Here is a 12,814-nt window from a genome sequence, read left to right on the forward strand (position 1 = left end):
TACTCCGGGCTGGCCGCGGTATCGCGGGGCGTTTCCTGCACTGGGGAAGAGGCGGGGCCGGCGGTGATTGGCCGAGCGGTGAGCGGCCGGTCCGGCAGCCAATCCGTGCCTCACACACACAGACCGGGGAGGCGGGGCCGGGCAGCGCTGTGGAGTCGGCGGTGCGAGCAAAGCGGAAGGCGGGGCCTCGGGAAGATGGGCAGCTCGCGCGGCTAATCAGCGCCACAGCCCCGTCCGACGAGCGATACCGGCTGACGTTGCCCTTCTCCCATTTCCTCCTGGGCGGGGCCCGCCCCCCTGCGCGCGCGGGGCGGGGGCGGCTCCTATTGGCCGGCGGGGAGGGCGCGCGGGGCGGGGGCGGGGCGCGGGCGGGGAGGGAGCGGGGGGGGGTGGTGGGCGCGCGCCGCGGAGAAAGTAAACAACCCGCCAGCGCGCGGGCGGCCGTTGGGGCCGGGTGCAACGGCGGGAGCGCGTGACCTCCACAGGCCGCCATGTCCGGCCCGGGGATCCCCACTCAGGGGTTCTACAGCTCTTCACAGCCCTCACGACCCTCACAGCTCTCACGGCCCCCACAGCCGCCTCACAGCCCCCACAGCTCCTCACAGCACCCTCACAGCTCCCTCACAGCTCCCACAGCAGCCTCACGGCACGCACACACCCTACCGCCTGCACTGGCGGTGTTGTTGACGTGCAGTGGGTTGTTTATTTTTTAGATACACTGCTGTGTCACTGCAGAGTTGTCATGGGTTCAGGGTTGCCCGCTACCAGTTGCAGTTGGGTTGGGCACAGCGAGCAACCCGTGTTGCTCCCATCGCTGCTGTGTGATCCTCCACGTCTGGGATCCGAGCAGGCCACTGACACAATCCCTGGATTTTAGATCAAAATATGATGACGATGATGATGAGATCAAAATATGATGAGCGAAGAGCAAAATCCTTCTGTTTCCCAGTCAGTGGGCACTTGTGTGCCATAAAAATTTCTGTGCTCCATCTAAATTTAATTGTATTGCTAAAATACAGCACCTGGCATTATCACATAGAATCACAGAATCAGCTGGGTTGGAAAAGACCTTCACGATAAAGTCCAAGCCTTGATCCACCACCGCCATGCTTACTAGACTATGGCACTGCCTGCCACATCCAGTCTCATCTTAAAAACCTCCAGGGACGGTGAATCCACCACCTCCCCGGGGCAGCCCATTCCAATGTCTGATTACTCTCTCTGTAAAAAATTTCTTCCTAATATCCAACCTAAACCTCCCCTGGCAAAGCTTAAGACCATGTGTGTGACTGTCCCACCACTCCAAAGGCAGGAGCCACTTCCAGCCCTTTGCCCGCCTCCCCAGCACTTTCTTCCTCTCATAATTAATTCCTGCCTTTGCCAGCTCACTGATGTCCTCACAGAGAACAATGTCCAAGTTCATGACCGCCCCGAACCCACGCCGTGTTCCCGTGCTGTGTGGGGCACTTAATCCACAGGGCAGGGCAGGGTGTTGGCAGCTGATGCTGTCCCTGGTGCCTTCTCACTCTTAATAACCCTGCCAAAGGTACGTTTCATTTGAGTTAGGAGTTTGTGTGTACCAGTCATGTCAAGTGTAAAAATAATCCTTTTCCCGTAACACAACTGCAAAGATCATTTCTCAAGCCAGTAATTTTGACCACACGTCTCTTTACTTTCTTGATTTGCTTTCAAGGTCATTCTTTGGCTATGATTCATTAGGAGATGACAACTCTCAACAATTCCTGACACCAGCTTACACCACCCGCTTGTTTTGTTTTTGGATAAATAGCTCTATGTTTTCTTTCATTCTGACTCTCAGGTATGGGAAAGGATATTTTTTGGAGTCTCCAGTAACTCAGTTTGGAAGCTGGCATGCCGAGTCTTGTACTTGCTGTATTGATTGTTAATGCCTCATTATTTTTTCATGCTTCTCTATCTGTTCACTGCCTGCTCACCATGTGTTTGAACTGCACTCTTTTTGTTTTGTGTTTTTACAGCATCTAACATGGTATGTTCCTGTCCGTGATTAGAGCTCCAAAGTGTTATGGCAATACAATGAATAAGTTGCAACTACGGAAATGTAAGTATTTCCAAAACAAGTTTATAAACTCTAGGAAACTGAGATTAAATTTAGTTTTTAAAGACGTGTTGGTACAAAAATACACAACTAAACTCCCCACTAACATTGATTCTGTCATGCAATGTTGTCATGCATTAGCTCTACAATTATATTGCATTATATTGTTGGTAGCCCCTGGTAGAATTAAACTGTTTTTTAAAGATGTGTTCCTTTTATTTTTCATTCTTTTCTACCTGGTCCGTCAGTTGGGTGAGGCTGAGACTGCTTCTGCATTTCCATATGTTGTTTAGGTTTCCTTCTATACTTTTACATGAAAATTTAAAGTGGTTTTAATGTATAGAGCAAGGTGAACTGTGTTCATTGCATGCTTATTCTGGCTGGTTGCTGAAGGATACATGTGGGAGGAAGAAAGGAAACCATTTGAAAGAAAGGGCTTGGGTTCTCTTTTTTGTTTATGTTTTTTTTTAGTCATCATCCTCTGGGCTTGCTTGACAGTAACTATGAATAAGCTGTGTCTGCCGGAAGAGATGTATCACTGTTTTCTGGTCTCTTTTAAAGTCCTTTGCTCTTGCATTGCACTTGCAATGTTTTTGCTGTGGAGTTGAGAAAGAAACACATGCATAATTCAGTCATGCAGAGTTTTGGGGTGGTGGATGTGCATGATCAGACCCATGGGGAGCTGCGAAGACAGAACTGATAGAAACAGATTTTTCCAGTGGGCACTCCCTGGCTTGAAAGGAGTGCTTAGACTTCCTGAAAACTTAAATTGTTCATGTTTTTCTATATGACTATTAAAAAATAGTTCCCCAAACTGCAAGCTAGTCTATAATTTGCATACTCCTTCTCAACTTTCATTACAGGAAGAATAGCTAATTTGTTTTCTTTCCAAATAAATATTGTTTAGAGTCTTTGGTGCAGTTATTGAGTCAAAGTTACTGATTTTCTGAAGTACTGATTTTTTATTTTTGTAACTCATGTATTATTTCCTTCCATTACTGAAATAATTGTCTAGGTATGGAATAGCATCTAATTTTACTATCTTTTTCCTCACAAATGATTGTAACTTTCACAAACTTTTGTATGTTTCTATGTCACCATTTCTCTGGCCGCTGGTCTGGCACATAGCCAGAATTCACCATGTAAAGTCAGTGCCCTGCTATTATATATGATCAGCTTTATATTCTTCAGTTTTACTTACAGAACCCCACATAGCCCAAGTCTGAAATGCCTCCTTTGACTGTTAGTGCACTGTCTTTCAGCAACTGTACAGGGAAATCAAGGTCCCCTCTTCATGTCTCTTGATCTTCACCAGACTTGAAGAACCTGTAGTTCTTGGAGCTGGAGGTATGTTTGCTTTGTGTTTCATGTATTTGCTCTTTCTACCCTACCAAGTGTCTGCATGAGGCAGGCACTGTAAGAGGCCAGAAATTTGAAACCATTTCTTGCATTACAGTTTCCACAAGCGGCTACAATGTCTGTAATATAAAGCAATTAAGCGATTGGTAGTTGTATTGTTGAGCCAGTTGGAGGGACAAATATGTCATCTACTGCTGAAGGACTGAGGGACAAGGAATAGGTTCCTGTAAGTGTCCGTGAAATTCCACAAAGAGTGATATTGTTAACTCAGGTAAGATATAAGAAGTTTTGGATGTGATATCACATGATTTATTACTCATTTCTCCTAGTTACAACAGCCTATATTATGCCCATCCTCAGTTGCACCGATGGGAGTAATTACCCAATAAATGACAGCAAACAAATCAGTTTTATTGAGTAGCAAAATACAATCCTAACTCAGTCTTACTTGTGACATGTTCATAAAAGAGAAGGAACTCCATATTACCAAGAGAAATTAACTTTGTAAAAATTCAGAATAAAAATAGCTCAGAAGTATTTAGCAACCAAAGGAGGTTGAGTGCAAGGTAAGGTTCATAGTTTTTAATTGTATGTGTTACATTTTCACTAATCATGTATTTCTAAATGTTTATGCAAAATAAATTAATGTAATTCTTCATACTGTATATTTATGGCCCAAACTCTTCTCCTAGAAGTCTCTTTACACCTCCAAAGTAGCCTGCTCTCATTAACTTCTTTGCAGTCTTGCTCTCACAGTGTGGTCATATGTGGTTTTTACAAGAGGCAAAGGTAGCTCACAAAGTCAAATAGAATAGTGGTTTTAAATTAACCAGTTATCCCAGGTTATTCTGCAAAAAAGGAAACTTCCCCATCCATTGTATGTCAGTGGAATAAGAAAATGAAATTATTATGACATTTCTTAGCCAAGATCCAGAGGTCAGTAATACCGTCTGTTTAAGGCTCAGATGAGGAATTTTAAGCTGTCGCTTCAGTTTGCAGCAGGTTTGCCTTACATCCTCGGTCAAATCTCTTCATCTGTCTTGTTTCGATCCCTTAGTCATTAAATGGAAATAGTAATTCCTCCCTTTCTCAAAAGAATGTTTTTAGAGAGAAAATCTGTTAATGACTAAGAACTTCATGTGTTTTGGTATCAAGGGTTATATAAAAATCATTGCAAAGCCAGCCTGAGGGCTTCCTTCAATCCTACAGCTGTGTAGAATCCACTGTGTGCCAAGAGTCCCCTACATGTGCATTTCCAGGCAGAAGCTACATGGACTCTTATTTCTCATCCAGGCCTTCCTTGCTGTGTCGAAATAAGATACCGGAATCTTCACAGCAATTATGGTGATGTTCACTTATGAAAATGTATAGATTTGAATTTAAGATTTTCAGGCACAAAGATTAAAGGCAGACATATTAAAGAGTTCCCAGTCTAATTTAGAGGGAGCTGTGGGTGCTCAGCACCTCTCTGATAATGAGGATCTGGTTGTTTACTTGTTCCATTTTACTCCTTTCACCATCTATCTAACCCTATCACATAATTGTCTACAGAAAATACTCAGACACTTGGTTTCTTTACTGTTTTGTGTCGTTGGGGATGGTGTCACCACGCAGTGAAAAGAACCACAGAATGCTGTTTTTCAAAGGCATGCGCTCACATTTGCACAACGTTTTCTCACTGGATCATGAATGAATAGTAAGATTATTCTGCCTGTTTGTTTTCCTATTAATGGATAGATGCTGTTTGGGATATATAGCTTTGGGATTACATGACATATTATGCAACTGTGCTAGTGAAAGAAACATTAATGTTTCTTTTGCGATACACAGTTTTTGGCTTTATGTCCAGGTCATTAAGACAGGGAAACTACTAAAGCAACCAGACTCTTATTCACTAATTTCACACATTGTCTTTGGAGAATGGCAGAGTGGAACAGAAGTTAAAGATACCCACTTATATAACAGGAAATAAAAAGTGGTATAATTAGTATCAGTTTTCAACTATTCATGGTAATGAGCAGACAAGACTGTTTCCATAAAGGAAAAGCATTTTTTCCCAAGCTATGTGCAAATAAACCTTTCTTATTACCTTCTTTGCAGTACATCAAATATACCAAAAGGTATGTTATGTATGGATTAGCCAGCATCTCTGTAATTCTTTGACTTTAAAAAATTAATAGCGGAAGTTAAAGTAAGTGCCCTCTAGACAGTTCATAAATGAGTACTTTCAGCTTTGTGCGCAAGTTTGATGAATCAAAACCGAAAGATTCATTCCAGGAGTACAGTCATGACATGTCTACATTAGTGTTTTCATTTGAATTAGAAGTTAACTTTTGAAATTAATTTTCACTTGTCCCTACTCACCTACTTTGGTTTGTAACCTGTAGCAATCTTGGAGAGCACAAACTGAATTCCCTTCAGATGAAATTAGACCAAAAGCTGTGGTACACAAGCGTGATGGTGGGTTATCTGTTCATTGGACTAGCCTAAAACTCCTCTTAGGTAAATTTTGAAATGCATCTAGAGTGAACATTCAGTTTTCAGCACCAACTCTTTGCCCTCCAGATTTGCTCCACTGTTCTGCATTTCTTGCTGATGCAGGCATAGCCATAGTGCACTCCAGCTGCTAATAAACAGTCAGTCCGTGGGACCAAGTTAAAGTCAGTATAAAGTAAAACCCTGGGAATCTAAGTAGTATGGACGTTGTGTTCTCAGCATTGTGTCTTCTTGTGTTTCACATGCTTGAGGAGGAAGATAAATAGTGAGGGAACATTTCAGGCTAGCAGGTAGCCTCAAAGGGAGAAATAAGGAGTAAACAAGGTAAATCAAATTTTTGTTGTGTCTTTTCTGTGATCCTTTTAAAAATGCTTTGCTGTGGACAAGCTGAAACCTTTGCTCTGAAATATTCCTAATCAGAGTAGCATAAACATTCAGTTTGTTGACTGGATTATAACATGAACTGTTATGTGGGTTGAGTATCTCAAGAAACAGGACTGTCAGTGTTGTTTTTCTGAGGTCATCTAAAAATGTAGAAGCTTTAATTAATATCTTGGGTTACTGCTGGATTTCAAGGATTATGTGTGTGAAACAACTATGCAGAGACCAAAATCAGTGAAGGGAGAAGGAAAAAGAGGAAACATTTGATCAAGAAGCCAGTCCTTCGGCAAAGAAGGGGGAGAAAGGAGTGAGAGGAATCAGACAGAAAGTAGAGACTACCTGATCCCTGACTTCTTCAGAACTTTGAGACGTGCGGAAAGATTACAACTGCCAGCCACGTGAGCAGCTTGCTGCCTGGCTTCTCCAATGCTGGCACGATGGGATGACAGTCAGCAGCTGGAAGGTAAGGAAGTCCAGCATCTGGGATCCCTTACTAGAAACAGGGAACTGAGAGAGGAACTGGAAAAGAGGTGGTGATTTGCAATCTCTGGAGGCAGCTCCTCTCAAGTATGACAGCAAGATATCTGTTCAAGGAAGATCTTGTGAATTGCCCAGGAAAATGGGCAACCACATAGGAGGGCATCCAGTATGCAAGAGAATTAGCAGTGCTGGAAGTCATCTACAAACATCCTGAGGATGTCCTATGCTCACAGGCCACGTGGAGGAAGGTGATTCAAAATGCCTGTAATTCTTCACCAAGTTCTACCCGTGGCACAATGAGAAAAGATCTTTAACCATTAGAAATAGTCAAAATATAGTGTTCATCATAATCTAGGCATGCAACTGTATTGGGTCTGTGTGACAAGGTCTTGGTAGCTGGGGGGCACAGATCTTTGTTAGATCCATTCCTAGTCTAACTTGTGACAATAGATGCACGATACACTCTTATGCTTTACCACTGATTCTCCTTCCTCATCATCTCGATCATCTGGAGGATCAAAGAGATCACCATCATTTGTCCCATTAGACATGGAAGAATTAAGGGACTCTGGTACATTTCAGCCTTTCCTGTGCTGCTGTGAGTCAAGACTGCAGCCAGGACCTGAGGAGTTCACACATCATTTTGATGAAGGAGTGCTCTGACAGAATATTCACAGAATCCATCCTCACTGCTTGAGTGAGAAAAATCTGAGTCTGTGTTCAGAGAAAGACTGACATGGCTTGGAGAAGTGAGACCACTGCTGGGTGCTGATTGCCCACTTCCTGTGCTGTTTGGTGTTGGGAGTCAGGTTTCCAAGCAATGCTGCTACAGGTCCCACTGGCAGAGGTAAGAGGTGATGCTCTAACTTGCACAACTGAGCCTGTCCTGGAGGTGTAGCTGCCTGGGAAGGCACTGTGCTGGTCACTGCTCCGCAAGACTGGGCTGATACACTGTGTCAATGGGGTTTATAGTACTTTTAGTAATCTGTAGCAACACAAGGCAGTGGGATTAATTTCCCCTTCCCCCGGCAAAAAAAAAGTCCTTTTTGACAGCCAAACAGGGACATGAAGAATTCAAGATAAGGATAGAGGGAAAAGTAACAGGAAAAACATGGATGAACAACACTAGAGAAGGAAGAGTGGAATGACTGTGGAGTATTTTGGTGGTTGTAATTGCGGTGAAGGGGTAAGGGGAGGATTTTCTGTAAATTGCCCGTTTTTGTTGGCATTGTGATATTATTTTGATTTTGGTGCAGAGAATTCTTTTTGTTGATGTTAAGTGAAGTTTGTGATTAATGTACATTGTAATGATAATTCTTAGATTTCCAGAGGCGAGGGGTGGAATGTATTGGGTTTGTGTGGCAAGGTTTGGGTAACTGGGGGTGGGGGTGCTACAGAGATGGCTTCTACCAGAAGCTTCCCTCATGTCCAGCATAGCCAATGCCAGTCATCACTGTGGTAGTGTCTCTGGAACAGCGTATTTGAGAAGGGGAAAAGCCCCTGATTGTGGGTTTTCTCTGGTGGTCGTTCCTGCTCCCATCTTAGGGAGGGCAGAGCTTGGTTCCACCAGTCTCTTTCTGGAGCTCCTTGATGCTCCTTAGCCTTTCTCCCTCCTCCCGCAGAGCTGGCACCAGTGTGAGAAATCATCCCCTCGGCCACCGCTCGCTCCGCTGCCACCCGCTCCCAGGGACAGGCTCTGGCACCTGGGCGGCGGCGTGGCCCTAGGGCAGCTCTGTCCGGAGTTGCCACCTCCGTTCTGGCGAGTGCAGAGGACGTGGCTTTGTGCCGGCCCCGCTGGGAGCGCCCCGGGACTCGGGGGGGACGGACGGACGGCGCGCTCCAGTGAGCTCCAGGGACTGCCCCGGGCTATGGGAATGCCGTGAGCTCCAGGGACTGCCCTGGGCTGCGGGAATGCCATGAGCTCCAGGGAATCAGCGTCTCGCCTTCCCAAACATGCGGTGGATATATCTTATCGGTCTGTAAGGAATTATCTTAAATGTGTGGCAGGACAACACAGGCGTCTTGGACAACACCAAGTGTTTAAAGTCACTAGCAGTGAGGGGTTGCCTTTTCGTTAATATATATTAGTCTGGTTTAATTATTGCAGAGGGAAGCAGTGCCCAGTGCTTTGGTGCCCCTCGCAAAGTCAGCGCTTGCTGACACACCTCAGAGCTCAGGGTGAGCCGGATCCGTGCTGTGCTTCCAGGATGGGACAAAACGTGGCCATGCCCGTTCAGAGGAGCTCAGGGAGCAGTCGTGACTCAGAGGCAGCCTCTGAATCATATTTCCCCTGAGCTGTAACATTGCACAAGCGGGGAGTGTGCCATCAGCCCCTGCCAGATGGAGTACGTTCCCTCCCTCGTGTCCAGCCAGCTCCCTGTGCCGACACAGAAGGGAGCAGAATGACGATTATGTTTACTTCCGACCCCAATTCCCACAACTTCTCCACTTGCTCATGGAAGGAAATAATGTCTCTTCGAGGTTTGCTCTTTAATTTAGGGCCCTTAGTACAGCCTTCAGGAAGGGCGATGTGATGACACAGTAGAATGCAGGAATGCCTTACTACTTCCATACAGAACTCTGGGACTGTCAGATGCCTGGATTTTTAAGCGTTTCTCCGCTCATGTGTAGGTAGGTGGGACATTGTATTCACTTGTCAGCTCTGAAACTAATGTTTGTTCCTCGGGCACTCACTTTTCATCCTATAGGAAGCAAATCTGTTGCAGTGAGAGAAGACACCAGCAACACGTACATGGCTTGCAAAGGGCCATTCAAGTTTGATTCCAGGCAGACTTAGCAATAATCACCAAGTAGAATATAATTAAACACATCTGAGTTCTTATGCATTTTTTCAAGCAAATGAGTTGCACTCACATGCAAGCCAACAAAAATAAACTTTTCCTCTGTTAAATTTAGAAATAGCATAATCAAATTATCAATCAATCAGCTAATTAATCTCTGCAATGACTTTTAACAAATTCAGGCAGCAGATTTTGCTGATGAACAGTGATTTACCTGTAAACAAAATTGAGATTAAAGTAGTCATTTGTTAGCATTAGATCTGCTAGCAATGCAAAGGTTCATTGTTCTTGATGTCTAAAGAGGTTAATGATTCTGGTAGCCAATTAGGAATCAGGCATTTAGAATTCCTAATTTGGTAGCAACAGTAATTCTGTGTGAAGCCTGGCAGTGAACAGTATTTATTTTCTTTCCTGGTTTATGAAGAAGAAGAATCTGTAGTAGATAGGATAGTGTATGTTGAAATAGGTTGTTTGTTGTTTCAGTGTTAGACATCTAAACTTTTACAGTGAAATTTTCAGAAAATTTTACCTAAACCATTTACTTAAGGAACAAATTATACTCCTATCAATGCAGGAGGAAATGCATGAGGAAATATCAATTTGCTCAGTTTAGCCTGTAGGACAGCTTGGGTAAGTAGCTGCTCACCAACACAGATATAGGTTGTGCAATCTAATTTCAAGTATGTAGCTTGAAATTCCATTCTGTATGATCCTTACTCCTACGTTTGTTTTTCAGAAAGAGCTTTCACAGATTCACAAGCAGTTTTCACAACAACTAAAACTTTTTACAAAAGAAAGTAATTTATAGTAAAGCCAGGAGAAAAATAATTTTGCAATACATTGAAATGACAGGAGATTGTTGCTGAGTGTTTGCTCCACCTCCTGATGCTCAGTTGTTCTATTTTTCTTGCTATTTTTTTATGCTCGGCAAACTTTACTTTCCACTACTTTTACAAAAAATTAAGAATAAAGTTATCATAATTATAAGAATTATGATATGCCAGTGCTTTTTGGAAGCCAACGATCATTTTGCAAGAGACACCCTTATAGTGAAGAAAGTAAAACTGATAAACCTGATCTCGGCTGTCTCTGTGACTGGCATAGAATGGGGCTGGTGAACAAGGGTTAGTCTACTTCCATGGGATAATTCACAGTTTCATGGAGCTTTGGGAAGAGAAGTTTTTTCTATAGTGCCTTTTTAGGTAGTTGTGGCATTGTTTATATAAATTTTTTAATATTGTACTTACTTCTAATACATGAGTATAGATTAACTCTGCTTCTTGGTGCTGATACATGTTGGAGAATAAGATAATTTTCCCCTGTACCTGTGGCTTGACGAGAGTGAGAGCAGGGGAGAGAAAAGTATGTAAATATGTTGTATCAGGGCAAAATCAATCACTTAATGCCTTCCAGGACTTCCCTTACTACTGTGCTTTTCAGTAATAGAACGTTCTGTTACTTAGTACTGTTGGCAGTTCAGTGTTACTTCTGTGTATTTGTACAATATGCAGCATAATGACCTTAGTATTTAGCATAGTTAGCATAACCACTTAGCATAATCACTACAACATAAGAAATAAATAATAATAATACAAGGACAGTGCATCTCTAAATTATATTTCATACTAGATTAGAACAGGCTTGCCTCTCCTTTTTTCAGAAAGGCATTTGATATATTTTGTAATAAAGTACCATTTCATTTTTTTGAAAAAAACTTCTCCAAAACTGTCCTAAAACTCCTGAAGATAAAATGTACAAGGTATGCATTTACATCACTCTCTTTCATATCAGTGTATTTCTAATCTCCAGACAGTTTATAAAGGAATAGTGTTCAGAAGATTTAAAAATCCTGCCTAACATTCTGCTGTTGCTTCTTAAATCAGATTTAAAGTGTTCATGTTCCAAATCTCAATTATTTTTTAATCTTGCAAACATGACACTGGATGCTAATCCCTTCAACAGAAAATCGTTGTATGATTTTCAAACTGTCTTTTATACAATCTAACAAACAAATTATGTTCCAAATAAATTCATAGAATTCTTAACTATTTAGATGGATAGTTGCAGAACAAAATCAAAAGTATACATGTACATTACATAAATTTAAGTTTAAAGAATGAACAAGTGCAACAGATATGTTTACTTATGTTACTATATTTGTTCTTATTTACATATTTAAATGCTTATTGTTAGTTTGATAATAAGTAGGTAACAATTTTTAAATAAGTCAGACTGGAAACAGGTGGTGCGGGAAAAGTTGTATTTGATGTGATTCCTTCATACAGTGATTGCATGTTTGAGGGGAGTTGGCCGTAGTACCTTCTCTAGAAAATAAATGGAATAAAAGTAAATAGCCACAATATTTATCTTGAAAATATTTTAATGACATTATTATTTTAGTTTGAATCAAGACATGAGCATTTGCATGTTCTTTAATACACTATGACTGGAAGGTGTGCTGCAGCCTTCTGAATGCCCAGTAAAACAGCAACGTGTGTCAAAGCATGTGTCAAATGGGCTGAAGAAAAAAAAATCAGTAAGGACAGCCTTTATGGAAAGGTAACTAACATACCTGTTAGGAGAGGGGGACAAATATATGCCTCACACAGGTGGAAATAACTCAAAATGTCCTTAAAGCAACACTAATTTTTCCTAACTCACAGGTGGATTGGGTCATCTTCCTTCTCCAAAGTTCTCTTAGTCTTCATATTAGTTTTACATTCTTGCCTGTGGAGCCATGTGAAAGCATTAATACAGCTGAGTGGTTCAGAGAAATGTTACGGTTTCTGCTGTGGTGTTTCTCGTGGTTTTTTCTACAAAAAGCCTCAGGATAGTATTGCTCTCTAGGGAGATAATTTGAGTTAGTGGATTTATTGAGTTTATGGTCTACGTGTATAGATTTAGAAAAAAAAATAAAGTAAACTAAACCTTTTGATATCTAAATCTTTAATCCCTGACATAGGTGATGAATTAAGAGCAGAGCTCAACCGATTGTTTAGTATACTTAGAGTTTATTAAACTGACTGCTAAGCCTGAAGTTTCTCCTTGACTAAGGGAAAAATTGTAAATCAATACAGTTCTAATTTCTTCATTTCTCCATCTCAGTTCTATATTGGAGAAGGTAGGCCTAGTCAATTATTTACTTAGAGATACAGAGACTGCTTTTCTTTCAGAACTTTGCACTGGAGTTACCTGCACCATTTAAAGATGTACCCAGGTA

The 12,814-nt window shown here is 42.0% G+C and overlaps 1 protein-coding gene across 9 annotated transcripts in view; it reads left to right on the top strand.

The window, feature by feature from the left end:
• The first annotated feature begins 4 nt into the window (after positions 1–4).
• The window catches only part of NXT2 (nuclear transport factor 2 like export factor 2), a 63,048-nt gene continuing 50,238 nt past the window's right edge, over positions 5–12,814 (top strand). For 4 of the 9 annotated variants that reach the window (XM_039387804.1, XM_039387805.1, XM_027716557.2 and 1 more), the window contains exons 1-3: positions 1,223–2,080; positions 3,340–3,424; positions 3,534–3,707. The gene's annotated coding sequence lies outside the window, so the exon portion shown is untranslated. Of the gene's footprint in view, positions 79–139; positions 162–1,213; positions 2,081–3,339; positions 3,425–3,533; positions 3,708–12,814 lie in introns of those variants that run through there. The other 5 variants (XM_027716556.2, XM_039387806.1, XM_027716558.2 and 2 more) reach the window with 5 other exon arrangements.

This window comes from Pipra filicauda, unplaced genomic scaffold, assembly GCF_003945595.2.
Source record: "Pipra filicauda isolate LSUMZ 115617 unplaced genomic scaffold, ASM394559v2 scaffold58_size5111680_pilon, whole genome shotgun sequence".
Taxonomy (NCBI): domain Eukaryota; kingdom Metazoa; phylum Chordata; class Aves; order Passeriformes; family Pipridae; genus Pipra; species Pipra filicauda.